This window comes from Mustelus asterias, chromosome 18 (genome assembly GCF_964213995.1).
Source record: "Mustelus asterias chromosome 18, sMusAst1.hap1.1, whole genome shotgun sequence".
NCBI classification, from domain to species: domain Eukaryota; kingdom Metazoa; phylum Chordata; class Chondrichthyes; order Carcharhiniformes; family Triakidae; genus Mustelus; species Mustelus asterias.
Genome location: NC_135818.1, coordinates 72,396,861 through 72,421,762, shown reverse-complemented (window position 1 = coordinate 72,421,762; position 24,902 = coordinate 72,396,861). Strand labels below are relative to the sequence as shown.

The window sequence follows — 24,902 nt, the reverse complement described above, 5'->3', positions numbered from 1 at the left end:
CTGAAATTTACTTCAATTTCAACAGCACCTCATTCAGATACCTGTTCTTTGTTCCTTTGGCTTAACTATCTTCCTGGGGCATTCTGTTGACCCCATTCTCTGATTTCCGGGACTTCCTTTTGTTCTTTTGGGAAATCTGCTCTCTGCTGTTCCCTGTCCGATTTCCAGCTGCTCCTGGCACTAGCTTGCAACTGATTCAACAACTCTTGGTATCTCAGGGCGGCCCTCGTTGCTAATGTTATAATTCAGGCCAGAAACTCCAAAGTATTTTATGAAGCCTGCCTGGATCATATGTTTTGCACCTTGAATTTGGCTCGGCTGAGCATGAGATATTTCACTTCCGGTATGATTCAAATGACCCACTAGGGAGCTTTAATCAAACAAAGTTTATTTAAGAATACAGTTAACATATATAGAAAGAAAATTAGCAATAATCTTTGCCAATTAAAAAGAAAACTATGATATTGTATAACTCTTAATCAATATAGGAAATGTTCCAATCAAACAAACATCCCTATACAAAACCTTTGTCATAGGTTTAGCACAGATAATATGAATGCTCACGTTGTGTTGAAACTTAGGCCTTTCATTGAATACTGCAGTTCTCTTGATATACACACAGACAAGCTTGGAGTCAGAACAGCTTCCCAGGGAGAGAGAGAGAGAGACTCTAGGCAAGTCAACCACCAACAGCAGATTTTTTTTCTACTCCAGAAAAGCAAAATGCCTCACTTGCAGCTGGCCAGCAGAAATTTCCAATGCTTGGGAGAGAAAGAGAAACATTGCTTTCAGTCTGATGTCCACCCCTTTCTAAACTAAAACTGCAGCTCAAAACTGAAAATAAAAGAGCTCCTGTCACCTGACCTGTCAACCAGTCTTCCTTCGAACAATGCAAGGTCATAAAACAAATCTCAGAAAGTACTTGAAGCCCAGAGTAAAAATAAACAAAACCCCATTTAAGCCATTGAAGCAGCAATAAAAGGACTTCTGGCAGGCAGCCTGGCAACAATGAAAGCTAGTGGATTTTGCTACCAAATAAACCTGTTGGACTTTAACCTGGTGTTGTGAGACTTCTTACTATGTTTATCCCAGTCCAACGCCGGCATCTCCACAACAATGAAAGAAACAAAGCTGTTACAGCTGCAGAGAACATGATTTTTAGAAAAAATTCTTAAAGGTACACTGACATCACACTAAGCAACAATCTCATTTTTCTTTAAACCCTATTTGCTTTATCATCACAAAACCCTCATTGCAATGCAGACACCTGAACAAAACTAAAGTTTTCTTAGCATAAAATTATGAACACATAAAATTAAGCTTACTACAGCTTAATTTTAATATCCGCAAATGCAAATATAAATTGCGTAAAACTATCTCTATTTCCTGTCACGCTCCTCAAACTCTCCCCATGCATCATCCATGCCAACTCATGGCAGCTCATTTCCACATCCCCACAGGTCCTCACATCCACCATGCCAACCAATCTCCCTACAAACAATCCTCACAACACCAAATACCCTCCATGTCAAACTATACCCCTCTACTCACCAACATGACTCTTAATAGCCCCTGTGCAAACTTAGTGCCAACTAATGCCTCCACACCCCTCACCATTTGACCTCATACCTACCATGCCAACTCAGCTGGTATCCACTATGGGAACACATCAGGATCCACGTGGATACTAAATCAAATAAAGCTCCAACGGTATATTGCAGACTTTACTTTAAGAAACAGCCATTAAAAAAGCTTTTACATTCCCCCAACTACATAATTCTTTATAAGAACAAACATGTGACTCAAGTGTATAATGCCTCTCATATAAAAAAAAAATTCAAATTCATTTCTCCACTTCGAAGGATCTAGAACCACTCGGAACTTTCAATCAAACTGTGAAATGGGAGGTATCCGACTCTGATAATGGAAGTTTGTGAATTTAGTCATGCAGTACTAATCTAGCAATGGTAGTCCCCAAGCTTATATCAGCAGACAAAGTGAAACACTGCAAACATTTATTTCAAAGATTTAAAGGGCAGGAGTTTTAAATGCCTTGATAGATTGGCAGTTGTCTTTGACTGTTCAATTTTACACTTTTGATAGTTCTAATGTGCTTGACAGTTAATAGTTTGGGCAGTTTTTACACATATTCATGCCTACTTTTAGCACCCTAAGGGGCAGCTTTCCTCTCTCAAGGGGCACCTGCCCTCCTCCAAAGGGCCACTGACCACCCCCAAATGTTACATGACCTCTGCCAAAGGTGTCTGGGAGAACAATATCCAAAGGCATACCCTACCTACCGAAATGGTACCCCACCTGTCCAAAACGCCACAAGGTTCAGACCTTCTCCTACCAGGTCTAACCTGCACATATTATGTTTCACACACCTGGGTCACCAAAATTTGACACGAGTGGAAGCAGCTAATTTATGTGGGCAGCTGACTCAGCAAAACACACAAGCGTAAAACCTGACCTCAGCCCATTCCCACCCCTGCCAAAATGGCAAGTGCTGCGTTCAGAGCAGTCACTTCCATATTTCAGCCTCATCTGCCATTTTCACAGTGACAGAACCTCTCAGCATCATTGTGAAAATCTAGGCCTTAGAGTCCCCTCCTAGACCCCAGGATCCCTACTTTAAAGCACTGCTATCCCTGAGTATTGCTGGAATCCAGGCCACAATCCCAGCAAACCACTGTTCCTGGTAACACGACTTTACAAAATAGCACTGTTACTATAAAACCTCTGGCTCACAGCGATCATTAATCTACTCATGACTTTATTTGTACACAGGTCTCCCACCTGGCACTCTATATGCCACACTCTTGGCATCTTATTCTGTTACTGTTACAAAATAATCTTGAGGAAAGATAGCCATTTCACCCCGAGGCTGTCTAACTTGAAATATACAAGCAATTTACTGACCTTTAATTGACTTCAGTTCATTACAAGGTCTACAATTACTTGAGTTCCCAGGAGCAGTGCTTAAGCAGTAGCTTGAAAGGGAAAAGTCAGGTTAGCAGCTGAACATCAAAACGAGGATCCGGATTCTGAGCTATGAGCTTCTCAACAAGGTTAATAAATTCTCCTGATTAACATTAAACTGACGCCAGGACATACTGACTAAGTAACATCTGCGATGAAGCAATTCAGGGAATATCACAGAACTGGTTGGAATTTTTATGGCCCCCGTTGTGGTGGGAACGGGGACGGAAAATACGGCAAGCCATTCAAAAGTCCATTGCCTTCGGTGGGACTGGAAATGGTGGTGGGAAATTCCATTGAAGTCCTGCCTACTGATGCCTGGGGCCACAGGCTGGTAATTTTTTTCAATGAATTTTCTGTTTTTGGAATTGCACTAAAATATAAACAGAAATTAGGCTCAGGACAAGTTATTAAAATGTAGAATAGAACCCCCACAGTGTAGAAGGAGAATATTTGGCCCATCGAGTCTCCGACAGAGGACCTGACCCAGGACATAATCCCGTATGTATTTACCCCACTAATCCCCCTAATTTACACATCTTTGGACTGTGGGCAGAAACTGGAGCACCCGGAGGAAACCCACGCAGGCACAGGGAGAACGTGCAAACTCCTAACAGTCAGTCACCCAAGGCTGGAATCGAACTCGGTCCCTGGCGCTGTGAGATAGCAGTGCTAATCACTGTGCCACCATGCCACCTCAAATGTCTCGTGATAATTCTGACTTTAATGTTTTTAACCAGTTCTTTTGAAAATGGCAGGCAAAATCCTACACAGAGAACTGAAGGTATTTGATTTGATTTGATTTACTATTGTCACAGTATACAGTGAAAAGCATTGTTTCGTGCACACTATACAGACAAAGCATACCGTACATTGGGAAGGAAAGGAGAGGGTGAAGAATGTAATGTTACAGTCATAGCCAGGGTGTAGAGAAAGATCAAACCTAATATAAAGTAGGTCCCTTCAAAAGTCTGATGGCAGCATGGAAGAAACTTTTCTTGAGTTGGTTGGTACGTGACCTCAGACTTCTGCATCATTTTTCCGATGGAAGAACGCAGAAGAGAGTATGCCTGGGCTCTTTGATCATGCTGGCTGCTTGAGGCAGCGTGAAGTGTAGACACAGTCAGTAGATGGGAGGCTGGTTTGCATGATGGAATACTTATTGGAAAATATTTTGTTTGGAATTTCGATGGACTTATATGCTGCCCTGTTGCATCTGCACACACTGCAGGCAGTTTTTCCAAAGCTCAGCAGGTGGGAGACCCACAGGAGAGGATGGATTGCTATTTCTACACGTTGTCCAATATTTCTCCAGGCTGACTTCAATGAAAAAGTAAAAGCGAGAGAGATGCCAAAACAGCACTGCATTTGATCCCATCAATCTCCTAATGGGAAGGGTAGGTAGGGGTGGTTTAAAATTATTCCCTGGGTTCAAATTGAAGTTAGACTGAAGGGATGAAAGTTGAATTCTATTTTAAGTAGACGATTAGCCCTGTTGTTGGAATGTTGAGCATAGCGATTTTATATGAATGCATTAAGGATTCAATATTTGGAGAGTGCAAAGGGAAAGGCAATCTTTTAAAAAAAAATCCTGCCCATTCCTATCAAGTTGCAGCTTGATATACATGCATTGTGCTGTAGAGTGCAAGATTTGGTATTGATTTTGAACTTATCCTTTGATTATAATGTTGAATATATATCAGTAGAAAAAAAACCAATCGTATCAAATGCATCGGAGCTACAGTCGGGTGCTTGCTGCCATTAAAATAATTCCAGCATCTTGACATTGGATCTCTCTCTCAGGACCAGTTACAGCCAATAGCTGGCATTCTCCAGCTTAGACAGAGGCTCCACAGGAGTTACAAACATAACAACAAAGAACAAGCTCAATAAATCTCAGCTCATATAACCACCTGCTTGTGTTACTTGTACAAGAAATCCTGGTACAGTTATGACACTCTGGAGCATAATGTTTGATGTCATTTCACTCAACTCATCCAACATCTGTCTGCGCAACAAGTGGAGGGGATGCAAAGAAAGGTTTGCACTCACTGAATTTATTAAGCTTCTTGGGCGCTTTCCGACATTGCCTTGATCTAACACGTTTGATTTTGTTCAGCTAAAGCTTTTCTTTTAGAATTAGGCAGTGTTGTCAATTTTTTCAATGTAAAATCGGGAATGATATCAACGCTACTTAATAACGTCAACTTACACAAGGTGTAAATTAAAGCACAAGTTCAGTGATTATAGGCAAATTATGTATTCTATTAATTATTAAGTAAATTAATATCTTGTTATATATATTCTACACATTGTTTGAATACTATATGGAACACTATGGGGGTGATTCTCCCATCTCACTGTGCTAATTTTCCAGCGCAGGGGCCGATTCACAGGATTCCCGCAAGCGTCCGCTCCCCGCCAGCATCTCCCAGTGATGGATTTCTGGAGCGACCTGCTTCACGCTGGAAATCGGAGGGGAGGCGGAGCTATCACTTGAATGATACTTTAAACATCATTTAAATGCTATTAGTGGGTCTGGGATTGAAATCTCTGGGCCCGCTAGCCTTTCCCACCCCCGTCAGAGTGTTTCACTCCAGCAGGGTTTAGTATAGCTCTCCACTTTCGGGGAGCTGGCGGCCTGACCTCGCTGGAGTGAAGGGAGGGTGATTGAGGTCACACAGAGGTCTGGGCAGCAGGTTGGTGGTGCCCCTTAGGCATGGACACTCTGGCAGTGCCAGTCTGCGTCCCGGTACTGCCCCAGGGGCAAACAGCCAATGACCAGGGGGCACCTTGGCAGTACCCGTCAGGCATAGGGCAGGGCCATGGGGGTGGGGCCTATTGAGGGCAGGGCCTGATAGGGTGGGGGGTCCCGCTGTCACTCTGCCATTGGGATCGGTCGGGGAAGGTGGGTCCGACAGCTCTCTGCTTGAGGTCGGTGTGGGAAAGCGGAAGGGGGGGTCCGCTGCCAATCTGCCTGTGATCAGTGAGAGGGATGGGGGGTTTGCTGCACTCAGCCTGAGATCATTGGGGGGAAGGGGGGAGGGGGCTGCAGTTGGTCTGGGTGGCAGGGAGGTGGGGGGGATAAGGGGGTCAGTAATGTCGTAGGGGGGCAATGTCTGTGGGGGCCAGGGGGAGGTATTAATGACCCCCTTATTCCCCCACCCGCCCACCACCCAGACCAATCGAGGGCCCCTTCCCCCGCACCGATCTCAGGCAGAGTGGCAGCGGACCCCCCTCCCCTCTCACTCATCTCAGAGGGCAGAGAAGTCTACCCTCCATCCTCCAGATATCGGGCAGAGTGATCCCCCTCACCACCCCCCCCCCCACCCCCCCCCCCCCCCCCCCCCCCGCCCCCCCCCCTCCCCCCCCCCCACGGACCCTCCCACACAAGGCCCCCATTTCCTTCGGACTCCGATGGCTGTGTGACACCTCCCTCTCTCTCCCCTGTCCCCAGTCATTGAGGCACTGATCCACCGCCGCCCACCCCCAACCCCCCACCCACCCCGCGCCCCCCTCCCCATCAGCACACCTGCAAGTGCTCACTTGCTTTCCCCTCAATGCTAACAAGCAAACTGCATGGAACTTGCTGGAAAGCTCTGCCAAACTGCCTGCAGCTGATCTGCCCGAACGAGGGGCAGCTCCATTAAAAACTCAAGAATGGACAGGCAGGCATTCCTGCACAAAATGTGTGCACGACCAGCCCCCGATTCTCTGAGGGTGACCTGCGGAGGCTACTGGATGCAGCAGAGGTGAGGCGGGACACCCTCTTCCCTCCAGGAGGACGCAGAGCATGGGGGGGCTGATGGAAATGCAGCCTGGGAGGAAGTCGCTGCCCTGGTCAGTGCCAGCACACTAGCCCCCCAAACCGGGAAGCAATGCCAGAAAAAAGTCAATGACTTCATCCGTGCAGCAAGGGTGAGTGCTACACCCCATCTTGCATCTTCCCCCAAATCTCCTCCAGATTCCCCCATCCCCAGCAGCCTGCATGTTTCCAGCCCCTGACCCCCAAGCAGCTCCTTCCTTTCCCCCCCCCCAAGAGCCCCACTGTGCTTGCCCTCTAAGGGCCACCTCCAGATACTCTGCCGGAGTCACGCCACCATTTCTTTCATGGCTCCTTCTTTCTCCACAGAAGAAGACCGAGCACAGCACCCATGAGAGGGCGAAGACAGAGGATGGTGAGCCAGACCTCTGGGTCCTCACCCCCTTTGAGGAGTGGGCACTGGAGCTCTCCAGAGAAGGGGAGAAGCGGGCTGTCAACGACAGCATGGTGGGGCTGCTATCAAGATGTGAACACTTGTCATTCCTCCACTCACTTTGAGGCAACCTCTCGGGGACACGAGTTTCGGGTGCAAGGGGCAAGGTTTAAAGGAGATGTACGAGGCATGTTTATTTGCACAGAGAGAGTAGTGGGTGCCTGGAACTCACTGCTGGGGGAGGTCGTGGATGCAGATACGATAGTGATCTTTGCGGGGCGTCTTTACAGCTATGTGAATGGGATGGGAATAGAGGCATTTGGTCCCAGAAGGGTAGGGGGTTACAAATCAGATGGGCAGCCTGGTCGCTACAGGCTTGGAGGGCCGAAGGGCCTGTTCCTGTGATGTAATTTTCTTGGTGCCTTGTTCAATGTTCAATGAAGAAATGTGAATCATGTGCTTGGCATCCTGGATTCCTCTCCCTCCCTTGCACTTAACCTTGTGTCATGTGTTGCAGCGATGCCCCGGGGCCTTCTGGACTCCAGACCCCTACTGCAGCTTCCGTCCATCCTTGTCCAGACAGCTCGGACGAGTCCTCGGAGATGAAGGGACCTCAGAGGGTGGCACCGTTTTGGCGTCAGCTGCCACCTCACAACTCACCATCCCAGATACTGACACGTCAGTGGGTCCAGTTCGTGGTGAGGCAAACGGGCTCCTCTGGTGAGCACGACACATCTGCTGATGTACATTGGATGGAGGAGGGAAAGTCCGAGGCCTCTGGCATGCGGGGGCCTGCTGGAGGTGAGGATTCAGCTGGCCCCAGGCTACATGCTGGGCCTCTGAGATCACTTCTCCCTCAGCTGCTGGAGATGCAGCAACAGAGCCAGGGAATGCAGGAGGGGCTGACGGCCACACTGGACCAACTGCAAGGCTGCTTGGAGGAGTCCCAAAGATTTCAGGCAGACCAGCTATTGCCGGTCTTGCATGCTTTCCAGCTAACACTGCAAGGGTGGAACGCCTGGGGCAGGAGATCCTCACCATGAGTGGCAGGCTCCAAGCGATGACCGAGGCACAGCGGGCCACAGCTGAGGGACTGAACAGGATTCTCGAGGTTCTGAGGCCCATGACTAAGAGGCTCGAGAGCTTGCAGGAGACCCAGCGGGACAGCGCTGAGACACAGCTACGGCAGCAGCCTTTGAGAACATGGCCCAGTCTCAGAGGGCCACGGCTGAGGGCTTGCAGAGCATGGCCCAGTTTCAGAGGGCACTTGCTGTGGCCATTGAGAGGTGGGCCCCCACTCAAGTGGCCATCGCAAAGGGCTCGACCACCATGGGTAGGAAGCCGGTGGTCCTCCAGGACTGGCAGTGCCAGATGACGCCGAAGCTTCTGGAGCTCACTGCAGAAGCACCGCCATCCCATGGAATGGCCCAGGGGCCCACAGCAACCCCCAAGGGAGGAGGAAGGGCTCGAGCCCTGGCCGGGGCCTTCCAGCCAGGAGACTGTGGCTGTGGCTACACCTTCTGACTCCCCCATTCCTGACACCGGGGCATCTCAGGGGCAGTAGGATGAAGAGGGTGTCATGGAAACATCCCAGACACCTGGAAGCAGGCCAGGGCCCTTAAGGTCCAGGGTCTCCAGAGGACGACCGCCATGTGCATCACAGGCAATGGGGCGAGGTCGGCAGCTGGCCCCTTCCACCTCCGATGTACATTCTGGGGAGTCATTGAGACGTAGTGGTAGGCCACGTAAGGTTAGGAAGTTGTAGTTGCACTGAGATGGCACGGGTGAAGGGCAGCACTCGTTAGAAAGATATTTAAGCATCTTAATGTTTTCTGTTCGCAAGTTTTCATGTTAGAACATCTGATTTAAACACCATTATTGCAATTAAATATTTTTTCACCACCCATCTGTGACTAATTTGTCTCAGATTTGTCTCGAATAGGAATCCTCTTCCACTGATGATCACCGGAACAATGCTTCATGTTGAGGCCCCTCAATGCTGTGTCACTGAGGAAAGGAAGCCATTGGTTCCCCAGACCCCATGAGCGACTCCATCCCTTCCCCCACCCCACCTGCCCCCGGGGCCCTGTATGAGGGTTTCAGATCCCTTTCCCACTACACAGACGTAGGCCCAGGTACCAGCGTATATGCGGAGCTCAGGTAGCAGTCATTCTAGTTTGCACCAGGGCATCATCATAATGGTGCTTAGCGAGTCATCATTACTCTCCTGTCTGCCAAAAAACTCACTGTCACGGAGTACCCAGGCCCACCACTCTGGTGTGACAATGTTGCAGCATATAGAAGGAATTTTGCGGGGAGGGGATGGTGGTGGGGATGGAACCCACAGACACAAACCCCTAGCGAGTGAACCGCCTGGTGATCAAGGCCTCCCTTGCGCCCTCACATGTCACATTTGAGCTGCCAGCCCTCCAGCACCTGGTTTGACTCGGGCATTGTTGATTCATCTAAAGAAAGGTGTTTCTGAAGTGGCTGGATGACAATATTGCTGAATGTGTGGAACCTCTCCACTAAGCTGGATGGCATGTTTGCAAGAGCCAGATAGTTGTTTAAAATTAAAGAAGATTTTTCCTATTTTGTGTCTGCATTGTAAAATCAGATCTGAATCCTGAATGTAACAAATGGGGAAATATCTTTTTGAAAGACACTCAGGTTTTTGAGGGCTATAATCAATTTTTTTGATCCAAGTACTGCTGCACTCATATAACAGAATGGAGTTCCATAACATACAGAGTGACACCACCAGAAGTATCACTCTCATTCAAGACACTGCATCTGCCTGACAGTGCTCTGAAGCATGCAGCTCACAGAAATAAATTATAAACTCTGATAGGTTTGTAATATTGCTTCAGTTATGGTGGGAGTTTGACATTAGTTGTAAATAGCTACATGAATGTGACAGGGAAGCAGGATAAATCTGTGAATCTGAGATATTTGTGATGACTGCTACTGGATTTTTTTCTTATTCATTCATGGGACATGGGTGTCGCTGGCTAGGTCAGCATTTATTGCCTATCCCTAGTTGCCCTTGAGAAGGTGGTGGTGAGTTGTCTTCTTGAACTGCTTCCATGTGTTGTGGGTTGACCCACAATGCCATTAGGGGGGGAATTTTAGGATTTTGACCCTGCGACTGCGAAGGAACGGCGATATATTTTCAAGTCGGGATGGTGACTTGGAGGGGAACTTGGTGTTCCCATGTATCTGCTGTCCTTGTCCTTCTTGATGGATGTGGTCGTGGGTTTGGAAGGTACTGTCTAAGGATCTTTGGTGCATTACAAAAGTTCACACTCTTCCAACTCACAAAGAGCATGTATTTGCATAATTCAGAACTGTTCTTTGTTCCAATGTTTTGTTAAAATAGACACTTGAACTCACCTACTTGGCAGAACTTCAACCTTAAATCCCAGACCCATAGCTTCCTCAACCTCAGAGGAAGAGTTGGTGTTTTACATTGATTCTTAAATATTGGTACACATTCCTAGTTGTCCTTGAGAAGGTGGTGGTGAGCTGCCTTCTTGAATCGCTGCAGTCCATGTGCTGTGGGTTGACCCACAATGCCGTTAGGGAGGGAATTCTAGGATTTTGAGCCAGCGACTGCGAAGGAACGGCGATATATTGCCATTGATGCTTCAGCGCTTCCAGAAGGATTCATATTTATTTTGATCCTTTCTAAATCCTGCTATAATTAATTCTTAATTGTTTGCAAATTAATATTTGGAGATTTCTGACCTGGAATGGGGGAGCAAGGTACGTTCTTTTATGCATGAAAGGACAGGGATTTGATTTGAATCTGCTTCCATTCTAACTAGTTAATCAATTATTGCTGACACCCATCATCATATTTATGTTTCCAAAGTAGAAAATCTACATCTCAGGTCTGTGCCCCATAATATTTAGACCACTATTAATTGTTTTTCTTTGCTCTTAACCAAGGTCAATTAATGACACACGGCCGCACAATGGTACAGTGGTTAGCATTGATGCCTCACAGCACCAACTTCTTCCCTGCTGCCATCAGACTTTAGAATGGACCTCCCTTGCGTTAAGTTGATCTTTCTCTACACCTTAGCTATGACTGTAACACTACATTCTGCATTCTCTCATTTCCTTCTCTATGAACCGAATGCTTTATCTGTATAGCGCGCAAGAAACAATACTTTTCACTGTATACTAATACATGTGACAATAATAAATCAAATCAGGGACCCGGATTCGATTCCCGGCTTGGGTCACTGTCTGTGTGGAGTTTGCACGTTCTCGCTGTGTCTGCGTGGGTTTCCTCTGGGTGCTCCAGTTTCCTCCTACAGTCCAAAGGACGTGCTGGTTAGGTGCATTGGCCATGCTAAATTCTCCCTTGGTGTACCCGAACAGGCGCCGGAATGTGGCGACTAGGGCATTTTCATAGTAACTTCATTGCAGTGTTAATGTAAGTCCACTTGTGACACTAATAAATGAACCTTGAAAATCAGAAATGAATGTATTAAGTGAACTAAACAAAAGTAATTAGATTATAAATGAAAACGTTAATATCAAAAAATAATCAAAAATACTCTGCTACAAATATAATTCTACCCTGTTTTTCAAAATTAGGAATATACTAAGTGAAAATGTTGCATTACTTCACACTCCTGATGATAATTATTTTCTGAAATATTGTAGTAAAATCTCATATAATCTCAAAGTGAAAGTATTAAAAAACTTGCACTGCGCATTCCGTTTTAATGAAATAATTTTCTGGCGTTATTAAAACTAATAAATTAAACTTAATTAGAATAAGTTAAGAGCTCTGGATTGGTCTGTGGAACAGCAGCGGATGAAGCATATAATTATCAACAAAAGATAATTTATTGAGTTATTTTGAAAAAAAAACTCATCAGAATTTCTCAAGAGGTCGAACTGAGGAGAAATATTGGAAAAAAAGGAAACATATATGTCGGAATCTAAATATAGAGTATCCAGCCAGTGTCTCCAATTGATTCTGGGCACATAATCTGCTTTGCAAATTATGCAGTGTTAAGCTTTGTTTCACTTAGAAATTCAGGAATAATAACTCAATAATTCTGCCATAAACCCTTGTGATAACTTGCATTGCTGCAGCAATATTCTTTTTTTATCAATCAAGTTCTTTTTTGCATCCTTTCACAATAAGTAATAATTGCATTTGTGTAATGCCCTTTATCACCATCAAAACATCTCAAAGTGTTTCACGCACAATAACTGCCTTCTGAAGTGTGATGATTGTTATTGTGCAGATTCAATACGCGTGGATCAAATTTTCCATGAAGTGATACAAAGGAAGAACTCTTCCCGTTCTTCTGCTTTTAAATGTAATCTTCTCTATATCTTTCTAATTCAGCAGAGAAAAGCAACAGTGTTGATGAAAGTAACATTTTCCATTTTGCTGTCGATGATTATTATTCCAAGCACTTCGAGGTCAAGTTATGCTCCATTATTCTTCAAGTTAGCACAGCTACGTTCCATTATTTTTCACGACTGATAACCTTCCAGACAGTAGCATCAGTCTGGCAAGATGTTTTTGCCTTCGATCTTGGGGAGTTGCCGAAATAACTATGTGTAATACACAAAATAATGATTAGTTAAAGGATCAATTATGCAGCTTTTCGTATTGGCCCCAAACCTGTAATGGATTGGATGCAATCCCCTGATTCACTATGAGCATCCATTATTCTGTCTAGCGTATTTAATCAAGAATAGATTTTGTTCCGCACTTATTTTTGGATTCCACTAATAAATGGGCAGAATGTGGGAGTTTTCCACTTGCCTTCATTCCACTACACATGACTAATTTTGATTTGTAACTGACTGAATGCAGAGACACAACTGTCACATTCTTTCAAATCACTCGTTAATGACAGAAGTGTCCCTGATTTTTAAACCTAGACCCAAGAAGCACAAACACACATATAATCATTCCACTTGAAACTCATTCCTTAAAAGAAAATTATCCCCACGGTAGAATTAGTGTAATGACAGCGAAGGTTTCTATCTAGATAGATTATTTTCCTTTTAAACATATACTCTCTTTCCTGTAGCCCTGGATTATATTTCAACAGAGGTCCAATAGTTCAACAGTATTTCATTTGTGTTGTTTGTGTGGGTAATTTGTGTTTATCATATTGAAGTGTTCCTACGATATGTCATTGTTGCCGGAAAGCGCCACACTTTCAATTCTGGTCCAGAATGTATGAAAAGATGCACTATCTTAACAATGTAACTTAACCTTCAGATGAGGACTCTTACAGCATGACATTTCCCACACCATCCATCATTTTAGGCTTATCCTTTGCTATCTGACTTATAGCACCAACTAGTAGCACATTAAGGCCAGTTTATGGAGCGGACTGGGTTGTGACTGGATAGTTTCTCATGCGGGCAATGAAAAGCAGAGCACAAACAGAAATAAATTGATGTTCTGATAGCCAGTGAAAAGGGTCTAACGTATTGCTCAACGCTTTATGGATGTTAAAAAAGAATGAAGGCATGGGAAGGGAAATCAGACGGGGCATATAACGAGCAGTCAATCAGCTTCTGTCTGCTTTACATCCTTGCTGAAGTTGAACGATTCCCTGCCCAAGGAGTTTGACAAACCATTGGATGAGAAGGGAAGAACTTTGTCCCACTTTTCTTATCCCATTACACACAAGCCACACGGCAATAAAGTCGTCATCAGTTAATTGACATTGTACATTTGCAAAAAAAAGTTTAAAAATATACTGCCACATTTTTTTCACAAAGCCCTTAATGCTGTCCCTTTTCATTTCAGTAGTTGCTGCACTTCATAGAATCATAGAATCCCTACAGTGCAGAAGGAGGTCATTTGGGCCATCGAGCTGCACTGACAACAATCCCACCCAGGTCCTACCCCCTAATCCTCATGACACTAAGGGGCAATTTAGCATGGCCAACCAACTTAAACCTGCACATCTTTGGACTGTGGGAGGAAACCGGAGCACCCGGAGGAAACCCATGCAGACACGGGGAGAATGTACAAACTCCACACAGTCACCCAAAGCCGGAATTGAACCCAGGTCCCTGGAGCTGTGAGGCTACAGTGCCAACTACTGTGCCACTGTGCCACCCAAGCACTTGATAAAGTGTTTCACTTCAGCATAGCGCTCTGTTTCAGAAAAGGCAGATAAAATAGATGGCCCAGTCGTAACCCATGATAGGCTCTCTCGCTGACTCTCAGTGCAGATTGTCAATATTAGCAATCAGTCAGAAGATAAATTTACAAACTGACACTGCTCTTATCTCCATGTGACAACAAGCATCTCTCAAACACTGTGAAACAAGGCATTACTTACATTTTTAAAAATGGTTATGTTAATGGTTAGTTAACTTGTAAACAGGGTTAAAATTCTGGAATTGTCAAGCTCCCCCCCCACGAAGGGTGCACTGTCACCACAAGAACTTTAGAAGTTCATTTAGAGGACTCACCACTGCCTTTTCAGGGCAACCGGATATGAGTAATGAATGCAGCATTGCCAATGTCATCCGTATCCCAACAAGAAATTCGCAAAACAAAATCACCATGTCTTACCAATATTATCAAATTGGTTCATTACATAAATCTTTCTCTGTTTTCACACACGGGTCATGGAAAGAAAAAATATGCGAAAAGTTAATTTGCATTTATATTGTACTTTAAACATACTCAGGGCATCGCGAAGCCAATGAATTACTTTTGAAGGATGTTCAATTTTGTTTTATAGGCAACAGATAATTTGCATGGAACAATGTCCCACGTGCAGCAAAGAGATGAACGGCCGGTAAATCATCCTGGCTGGTGTTCATTGAAGGAGAATATATCTCTTCTTCTTCAAATAGTTCCACGGGAACTTTTATGTCAAACTAAACAGGGCCTCTTATCCTTGGCAAGGAATTGCTATCCCTGAAGAGTTTGCCTGAGCTCATATACTTAGCTCTCAGAGTGAGACTTGAATCCAACTAATTTCTCACTGAGATGAGGGGCAGAATTTTTGGCCTGGTACAGGAACATGAATGGTGGAGGGCGGGCATGTAATTTTGCATCACCAGCCCATGTGCCAGTTTTTATCCTGCCCCCTGCCCCCCTCACCCCCTCTGCCCTATCTCCATTTTCCTTGAGGCAGGATCAGCAAAGGAATCAAGAGTTATGAGAAAGGTCAAGAAAATGGGTGCCAGGAATGTCAGATCAGACATGATTCGATTGAATGGCGGAGCAACCTCAAGGGGCCTAATATCCCATTCCTGCTCCTACTTCTCATCTTATGATTGGGGGTGGAAGAGCTACCTGTCTACAAGTGATGGGTAGCCAGTTTGAATTTGTTTAAGGCCAACCCTCAATTTTCAGCAAATTTTACTGCAATTTTCCAGTAAGATTGTGGGCCCTCATGGTGTAGGAAGAAGACCAGTTGCCTCAAGGTAGCCTCCCAGCAGCAGAGCAGGAAGCCAGGCCTCCAGCAGGCTTTGAGACTCTTCTTTCTGGACTCAATGGTGGTCCAGTATTTCTGGCCATTTTTAAATTCAAATTGTTTAGTTTGAAGAGGGTGCTTCAAGATAGAAGCTCCCCCTCATTGGCCCTCCAGCTTTGAGAGACTGACCAATCTCCTTAATTGGATGACAAGTGCGAACTCTGGCCACTAATTTGCCAATACATGGAAAATGACTACTGAATGACTACTGTTGATAGTATGTGGCCGGGCCCCCATTTTACCCCATAATCGGGGTCCCAAAAGCAAACCTTTCCCTGAGAACCCTACCTCTGGGCTTAAGGTTCATAGAACATCAGTGGCTCTGTTAGCAATGTTACCAAATATGCTTCTTTCAAATTTGTCCGGATGGCAAGGTGGAACAGTGGTTAGCACTGCTGCCTTACAGTGCAAGGGGCCCGGGTTCAATTCCAGTTTCAGGTAATGTGGAGTTTGCACTTTCTCCCTGTGTCTATGTGGGTTTCCTCCGGGTGCTATGGTTTCCTCCCACACTCCAAAGATGCGTGTGTTAGGTTGATTGGCCATGCTACATTGCCCCTCAGTGTGAGGGAGATAAGCAGGGTAAATATATGGGGTTACGGGGATAGCGCCTGGGTGGGATTGTTGTTGGTGCAGGCTCGATGGGCCAAATGTTTAAAGTTTATTTATTAGTTTCACAAGTAGACTTGCATTAACACTGCAATGAAGTTACTGTGAAAATCCCCTCGTCGCCACACTCCAGCGCCTGTTCAGGTACACTTAGGGAGAATTTAGCATGGCCAATGCACCTAAGCAGCATGTCTTTCAGACTGTGGGAGGAAACTGGAGCACCCGAAGTAAATGGGGAGAACATGCAGGCTCCGCACAGAGAGTGACCCAAGCCGGGAATTGAACCCGGGTCCTTGGCGCTTTGAGGCAGCAGTGCAAACCACTGTGCCACCCCTCTTGGCCTCTTTCTGCGCTGTAGTGATTCTATGATTCCTGTATTTAATGGAAATGTTAAGTCCTGGTTAAAGCCTCTGTTAATAAAACAGAGAGAAACATTCAGCATAAATGTGTCAAGTACTCGTATATCAATGATAGTGTCTTGGCTTAGTTCGAACATCGCATGACAACTCAAATTTACATTTACCCCATTCAATTACTTTGTAACCACGATATACTTTTAATCAATTGAAGCCTATTGACTAATTATTCAATTCCAGTTGCGGTGTGTATCCCCATTGGCCGACCAGCTGAGGGAAATCACATCTCCACAACATCTGGTTTGCTGTGGTGCTAAAACAACTACACAGAAAGTAGTGGAGCGTCTGCCCATGATTTTCCAATATGCACAGCCAGTGGGCAAGGCTTCCCAAAACAGCCAGGCTGTTAAAAATTGTCCCTAATGTACCCAGTATTTGCAAGAAGTCTAAGATGCTTGATGTTGCTCATGCTGAACTGCGTCCTCCAGATAAAATGTTTATCTAATTCACCAGCAGTAATAAAACAAATAGTTATAACGCAAATGTGAGCAGTTGACCAGTATCAGCTGAAATCCTGACTTGCTATTTACGGTTTGTGCAGTCTGTGGCTGTGTTGTCTTTAATTCCTGTGGGTCAATAAAGCCGGGTACTGCTTGATAAATTTTTTAATTAGAAGCTTGAAGCAATTCAAGTGAAGACCTATCACATACCTGATTTCATTACACATGTACTGGTGGTAGTGACAATGCAATTAAAAAGTCAAGAGCTTCTCTCTGCATGCTGCATCAAAGTACTACAAATCCTTTCCCAAGCATATGAAGTCTTGCATAATTTCCAAAGCTATGTAATTTTATTAATGCCTATCTCCGTTCTCGTTCCAGTTCACTGAGTACACTTCATTTGCTTTGCTGTCGCAATCTGGCACAAAGGTACATTCTGAAATTCCTTTCATCCTCAACACCTGTTCGAAAAGTTACTTCTTGTAAGTCAGTGAAATTAGTAGAAAAAATACACAGAATCCCTACAGTGCAGAAGGAGGCCATGCGACCCATCAAGTCTGCACCCAACTCTCTGAAACAGCACCCCACTCAGACCCCATCCCCGTAACCCCACATAATTACCCCAAAATCCCCCTGACCTAAATATTTTGGGAGACAAAGGGGCAATTTAGCATGGCCAATCCACCTAACCCGCACATCTTTGGACTGTGGGAAGAAACCAGAGCACCCAGAGGAAACCCACGCAGACACGGGGAGAATGTACAAACTCCACACAGTCACCTAAAGCCAGAATTGAACCTGGGGTCTTATCATTGTGAGGCAGCAGTGCTAACCACTGTACCGCCATGCAGCCTTTTATGGCCAGGTGCTGGAACAGTAAGGTTTCTGTGACGATTCCCAGAAACTGGAAAGAAATGGACCCTCAAATGACACCAATGGAAGGAATCAATTGGTCAAGATTTTCCATTTCAAAAGTTTTACTGAAACTGTCAAACCTAATATCAATATAAAATTAAGCATGCATTCACAAAGGTATTTCACTAGAAAAGATGAATTTCACTCTGAACAGTTGATACAACAACAATGACCCATTCCACATGTCTCAGCATCAATTAAAGTAAAGTAAAGTAAAATTTATTCATTAGTCACAAATAGGCTTACATTAACACTGCAATGAAGTTACTGTGAAATTCCCCTTGTCGCCACAGTCCAGTGCCTGTTTGAATCAATGCACCTAACCCGCACATCTTTGGACAGTGGGAGGAAACCCATGCAGACACAGGGAGAATGTGCAAGCTCCACACAGGCGGTGACCCAAGCCGGGAATCAAACCCAGGTCCCTGGCGCTGTGCGGCAGCAGTGCTAACCACTGTGCAACCATGCCACCCAGTGCATTCCAGCTCAGATGCAGCACCCACATGCACTCTCCAAGCCATTTCTAACTTTACCCTCTCTACAAGGATCTCTCACTTTTCCCACTCGCTTGATTTGTCCCTTGAGTCGTTTTCATTAGCAGTTCTATTCTCTCTCAGCCCTCTGAATACCAACAAGGCACACTTCTACAAACCCTCTATCCATCGGGTCATGACACTCTGAAGGAACAGCTTTCCAGAATTCTTTTTCAACTGAGCATCATTAAAACCCAGTTCACAGTCTCATCACCTCTGCTAAAAAAAATCAAGATTTTCAGCGTGCCCAAGCTATTCACATTGCTTTTAGGTGACAGTCCATTTAAGCTACCTCATATATTGACTCACCTCTGGCCTCCTTCCCGCTGAACAGAAAACTGACCTTTGCTTCTCAGACACAGTTTGTTGCATTCTACTTGGCACAACAGCCTAAAACCCAAAACTCCCAATTAGTACCCATTTGCCTTTTTTGGTTACCAGCTCAATCATTGCAACCTCAATCACTGGGGCTCTGTAGCCCTGCTGGATTCGTTGCCATGGAAGCCTGAAGGGGCTAAAACTGCCACCAGTTCTGCTTCCAGCAAATTCTGGCATGGCTCATGTCAATCATCATGCCTGGCCAATGCAGCAAAAATAGGTCAAGTCAACAGATTGTGTCATCAATCAACACCAAACAGTTTTTCTTCTTCTCCTTCAACTTTCCTTTTGATTCCTCCCATTAAATATTATGAATACAAGGAAACGTTGTCCGAGTGGTGTCCATAGAATCATAGAATCCCTACAGTGCAGAAGGAGGCAATTCAGCCCATCGAGTCTGCACCGACCACACCCAGGCCCCATGGGCCCGATTCTCCCAAAGAAATTCTAGGTGCTGAATTGGTGGGAAAAATGGTGTGAATCATGATTGTTCCTTCAGAGGGAGCTCAGACTCGAATCTCCCATATTCTGTGCACTACAGAGGTCGCAATTGTGAGTCCCATTGAGAGCCCGGGGAGACGGGGCCTATTCACGCTGGAGGCTGACAGTTCTGGAACTCTGCCCATGCGCAATGGCCTTGAACTGTCATTCCCTTTGCTGGCCAGCTCAATCGCTGCCCCTGTGGCTCTGCCTGCCCCGATCGCTGGCCTCCCTCCAGCCCTGACCGATCGCCATGCAGAGTGGCAGCCGCCCCCACCAATCACCCCCTAGGCCCTGCCCCTGGCCACACCCATTTGCCCCGCCTCCTAGGCCCTATCCACTAGGCCCTGCCCTCCTTGGCACTGCCTAATGCCCAGTGGGCAGTGCTAAGGTGCCTCCTGGGCATGGGCACTTTTGCCAGCGGTACAGGCTGACACTGCTAGGGTACCCATGCCCAGGGGGCACCATCCCCGGCCGCCCGACCCCCTGGTGGGGCCCTGATTGCCTCCCTTCACTCCGGCAGGGTCTCCCACTAGTTCCCCACAAGTGGGGAGCTACTCTAAACCCGCGGAGTGAAATACTCCTGGCGGGAGTGGGAGATGCTATCGGGCCCAGAGAATTCTGTGCCTGGCCCGATAATGACATTTAAATAAGATTAAAAATATATTTTCTCATTTACTTGTCTTCCCGCCGGTTTCCAGGTGCGAATCCTGCAAAATGGCCGATATGTGCATCTCCCAACCCGACACGCCAAAAAACGTGCCCATCGGGGTGGGAAAAATGGACCCTATACCGGTAACCCCCACATACTTACACATCTAATTCCCCTGACAATTAAGGGGCAATTTCGCATGGCCAATCAACCTAACCCGCACATCTTTGGAGTGTGGGAGGAAACCTGAGCACCTCATAGAAACCCTACAGTGCAGAAGGAGGCCATTTGGCCCATCGAGTCTGCACCGACCACAATCCCACCCCACATATTTACCCGCTAATCCCCCTAACCTACACATCCCAGGACTCTAAGGGGCAATTTTTAACCTGGCCAATCAACTTAACCCGCACATCTTTGGACTGTGGGAGGAAACCGGAGCACCCGGAGGAAACCCACGCAGACACGAGGAGAATGTGCAAACTCCACACAGACAGTGACCCGAGCCGGGAATCGAACCCAGGACCCTGGAGCTGTGAAGCAGCAGTGCTAACCACTGTGCTACCGTGCTACCGTGCCACCTGAAGGAAAACTACGCAGACATGGGGAGAATGTGCAACCTCCACACAGACAGTCCATAGAATCCATAGAATCCCTACAGTCCAGAAGGAGGCCATTTGGCCCATTGACCCTGCACCGACAACAGTCCCACCTCGACCCTATCCTTGTAACCCCAGGTATTTACCCTGCTAATCTTCTTGACACTAAGGGGCAATTTAGCATGGCCAATCAACCTAACGTGCACACCTTTGGAGTGTGGGAGGAAACTGGAGCACTTGGAGGAAACGCGCGCAGACACGGGGAGAATATGCAAACTCTGCAATGACCCAAGGCCGGAATTAAACCCAGGCCCCTGGTGCTGTGAGGCAGCAGTGCTTACCACTGTGCCACCGTGCCACCCACAATAAAGACCAAAATGTCCATTCACCACTTTGAACATCAACACATAACCTTTTCACATAAGTCCTGTTCTTGCCACTTAACGAACAAAGGCCTCCTGTCTTTCCACAATGAAGTTTTCTTGCCCATTCTAATATATCTGTCTCCTTTTCACAGTCAGTTCACCATCTAACGTGCTGCCATCAACTAAATTTTCATTTCAGTCTGCAGCAAGAATTGAACTCACAACCACTGGTTTACAAGACCAGTGCTCTAACCACTGAGCTATGAAGCCAACCATTTATCACCCAGCGCTGGAATTGAACCTGGATTTTTGTCACTGTGAGGCAGCAGTGCTAACCATAGTGCCACCGTGCTGCCCATTTTTCTTTGGGCACATGGGGCAGGACATCCCAGGAGGTAGTGGCTGGCCATCATTTATTGTCCATCCCTAGTCGCCCTCGAACTAAGTGACTTGCTAGGCCATTTCAGAGGGCAGTTGAGAGTCAACCACATTGCTGTGGGTCTGTAGTCACATATAGGTCAGACCAGGTAAGGTTGGCAGATTTCCTTCTCTCAAGGACATTAGCGAACCAGATGGTTTTTTCCGACAATTGACAATGATTTCATGGTCATCAGTAGACACATAATTCCAGATATTTATTTTTATTGTATTCAAATTCCACCATCCACCATGGTGGGATTCAAATCTGACTTCCCAGAACGTTAGCTGATTTCCTGGATTGATAGTCTAATGATGATATCAATAAGCCACTGCCTCCCCTTCACCAGGAATGTCTTTAGGATTCTCTAAGTCTGCTATAACCTCGGCATACATTTAGTGAAAACCTCGGACGGACAAGCAAGTGGCTTTGCCACAGTGATCTTCCACTGATGTTATGATAGTTGATCAGAAGCATCCCCAAGGAGGTACCCATCCTCGTTTACATGCAGTGAGAGAAAGTCATGCCTGTGTAAATAATGCATTCTTGCAGCTATTGTCTAAGGATGAATTTCAATCGAGATCTGCAACTTTGTGACTATTGACAAGCACCCCACATTCTTCTCTGAGCTTCACTTACAACTAAACACAGCTGGCTTCAGTAATGCTTTCCATCCCTTTTAGGATGACACAAAACCTGATTTTAAAAAACTCTAATTTGAAAATGCCTCTTTTAATTTTGGTAGCAGCTTCCTCGTTGTTTGGTGCCGTGAATTTACAAAAGAACAAAGATCAAAAAACAGTACAGCACAGGAACAGGCCCTTCGGCCCACCAAGCCTGCGCCGACCATGATGCCTGTCTAAACTAAAACCGTATGCACTTACGGAGCGGTCTGCACTTACCAATGTGGTTGACTCTCAACTGCCCTCTGGCAAGGGATGGGCAATAAATGCTGGTCAGCCAGCGACACCCATGTCCCACGAATGAATAAAGTCCGTATCCTTCCATTCCCACTCTATTCATGTATTTGTCTAGATGCCCCTCAAATGCTGCTATCGTGTTTGCTCCCACCACCTCCCCGGGCAGCGCATTCCAGACATAAAGCTACAGTAATGTGGTTGACTCTCAAAAAGTACATTTCTAATGTGGCCATTCACATTTTGCTCTAATGTAACATGTATTCTGTATTAGCACATTCAGTGACCGCAATATACACCAAGTATGCAATGGCTATTGTAGAGACAATTCTACAACCTGGTTCATGGGAAGTTCTTTGGGGAAATTGCGGATGCGTAGGCAGTGACATCCTATCCTTAAAATGAATGTACACAAAACCAAAAACTGCGCACTGTGATTTTGAGAGGTATATATTGTGAGAACTGTGGCTTTGAAGCTCCATTCTTTCTTCAAGCAATAGATCCTGGAAGCATCACTGCTACATATCAGTATAACTATTCCCAAAATCTTTTGGCTGAACCTGGAAGAACAGGTAGTCTGCCTCTGGCCCTGATAAAAACACCCCTCTTCATTCTCTTGATTGCTCCCGCCCTCCTCTGCCTGACCCCGAGCCCAGTTGAATGAGGGAACCAACTGATTTCTCATCCATACATCACTGGCAACCTGCAGTAGATACATTGTTTGGTGCCTGAGAGTTGTCTGCAACAATCAAATGAGGCCTGGACTGAAAACTGTTTGCCCCCCACCTCCCGTGTCCCCCAAAAACTGGGATTAGTCACATGGGGCAGAATTTTCCAGCTGTTCACACCGCCGGGATTCTCTGGTCCCTCTGTGGTGTATGGAGATTTGGCTGAGTGTCAAATTCCCCCTCCTCGCTTGCAGCAGCAGCAGGGCATGAACGGAGGATCAGATTACACCTGTGGTGTGGCTGCTCTGCCAACTTTTCATACAGTTAATGCAGAAAACAGTTGGCGCAGAGTTTCTTTGGCGGCATGGTAGCGCAGTGGTTAGCACTGCTGCTTCACAGCTCCAGGGTGCCGGGTTCGATTCCCGGTTCGGGTCACTGTCTATGTGGAGTTTGCACATTCTCTTCATGTCTGTGTGGGTTTCCTCCGGGTGCTCCGGTTTCCTCCCACAGTCCAAAGATGTGCGGGTTAGGTTGATTGGCCCGGTTAAAAATTGCCCCTTAGAATCCTAAAATGCGTAGATTAGAGGGATTAGCGGGTAAATATGTGGGGGTAGGGTGGGATTGTGGTCGGTGCAGACTCGATGGGCCAAATGGCCTCCTTCTGCACTGTAGGGTTTCTATGATTATTATCTGGAGATGTCATGTTGCACACATTAAGATTACACAAGATGGCTTTAAAATCCTCAAAACAGTCCTTTAGGACTGCTCCCCTGCTCAATCTATTTGAGCTTCTTGAGGTGATGTTTTCCAGTAACATGTTTTGATCCCACAGCATTCCCAATAATCATACGCTCTACACTAACTCTCCATGGTCAGAATTTTACGTGGTTTGAGCAGGTATTCGCCCAACCTGACATCACGTGAAAGTGCGAGAGAAGACATTGGGTGCATATCGTGCACATAGGGGAGGCAATGGCCTAGTGGTGTTACTGCTAGGCGATTAATCCAGAAACTCAGCTAATGCTTCGGGAGCCCGGGCTTCGAATCCTGCCACAGCAAATGGTGGAATTTGAATTCAATAGAAAAGAAAATCTGGAATTAAGAATCTACTGATGACTATGAAACAATTGTCGATTGTTGGAAGAACTTACCTGAGTTCACGAATGTCCTTTAGGGAAGGAAATCTGTCCTCCTTACCTGGTCTGGCCTACATATGACCCCAAAGTCACAGCAATGTGGTTGACTTTTAATTACCCTCCAAGAGCAACTAGGGATGGGCAATTTTAAAAATAATCCCACAATCATTGCACACTCGTGTGATATTTAGCTCCATGGGGCATGCTCGGAAGTGGGGCACGGACAGTTAAGTCCATTAAGGAGTCAAATAAAATTTACATGGCACGTCCACTTTCACGGTTGGTGGGCGGGTCAATTGGCTTTTTACCTTTGCACTTCAACCTCGATCCAGGGTGGGATGAAATGTCTGATATGCAATTTAATTTTTAAAAAAGATGGCTGGGGACTGACGACTGCTGTCGGGTGTTTGGTGGTGCTGCATTGATACATTTTGCTGCTTTTTTTCATTACTTTAAATTCTGCAGGTCACCAGCTCCCTGAGACAGCCCCGCAGTACATTCCCACCTTGAGGAAGCCCATTCGAGATGCCAGCCCACACCCTCCCTTTTCCTGGCACCTGTCCTCTTCCTGCTGTAACCAGCGGTGCTGAGCCTTTCTCAGTTTAGCCAGCCAGCACAAAACTGTGTTCCGGGACTGGTCACGGCCGGCAGCATCTTTTGCACCCCCTTCCCAGCCCGCTGAGTGCACACACGCCCAACAGGTGCAAGA

The 24,902-nt window shown here is 46.0% G+C and overlaps 1 non-coding gene across 1 annotated transcript; it reads right to left on the bottom strand.

Moving 5' to 3' along the window:
• Nucleotides 1-21,251: 21,251 nt before the first annotated feature.
• On the bottom strand, nt 21,252-21,324 carry trnat-ugu (transfer RNA threonine (anticodon UGU)). The gene has a single exon. It is a non-coding gene; the product is annotated as a tRNA-Thr (tRNA).
• Between the last annotated feature and the right edge of the window lie 3,578 nt (nt 21,325-24,902).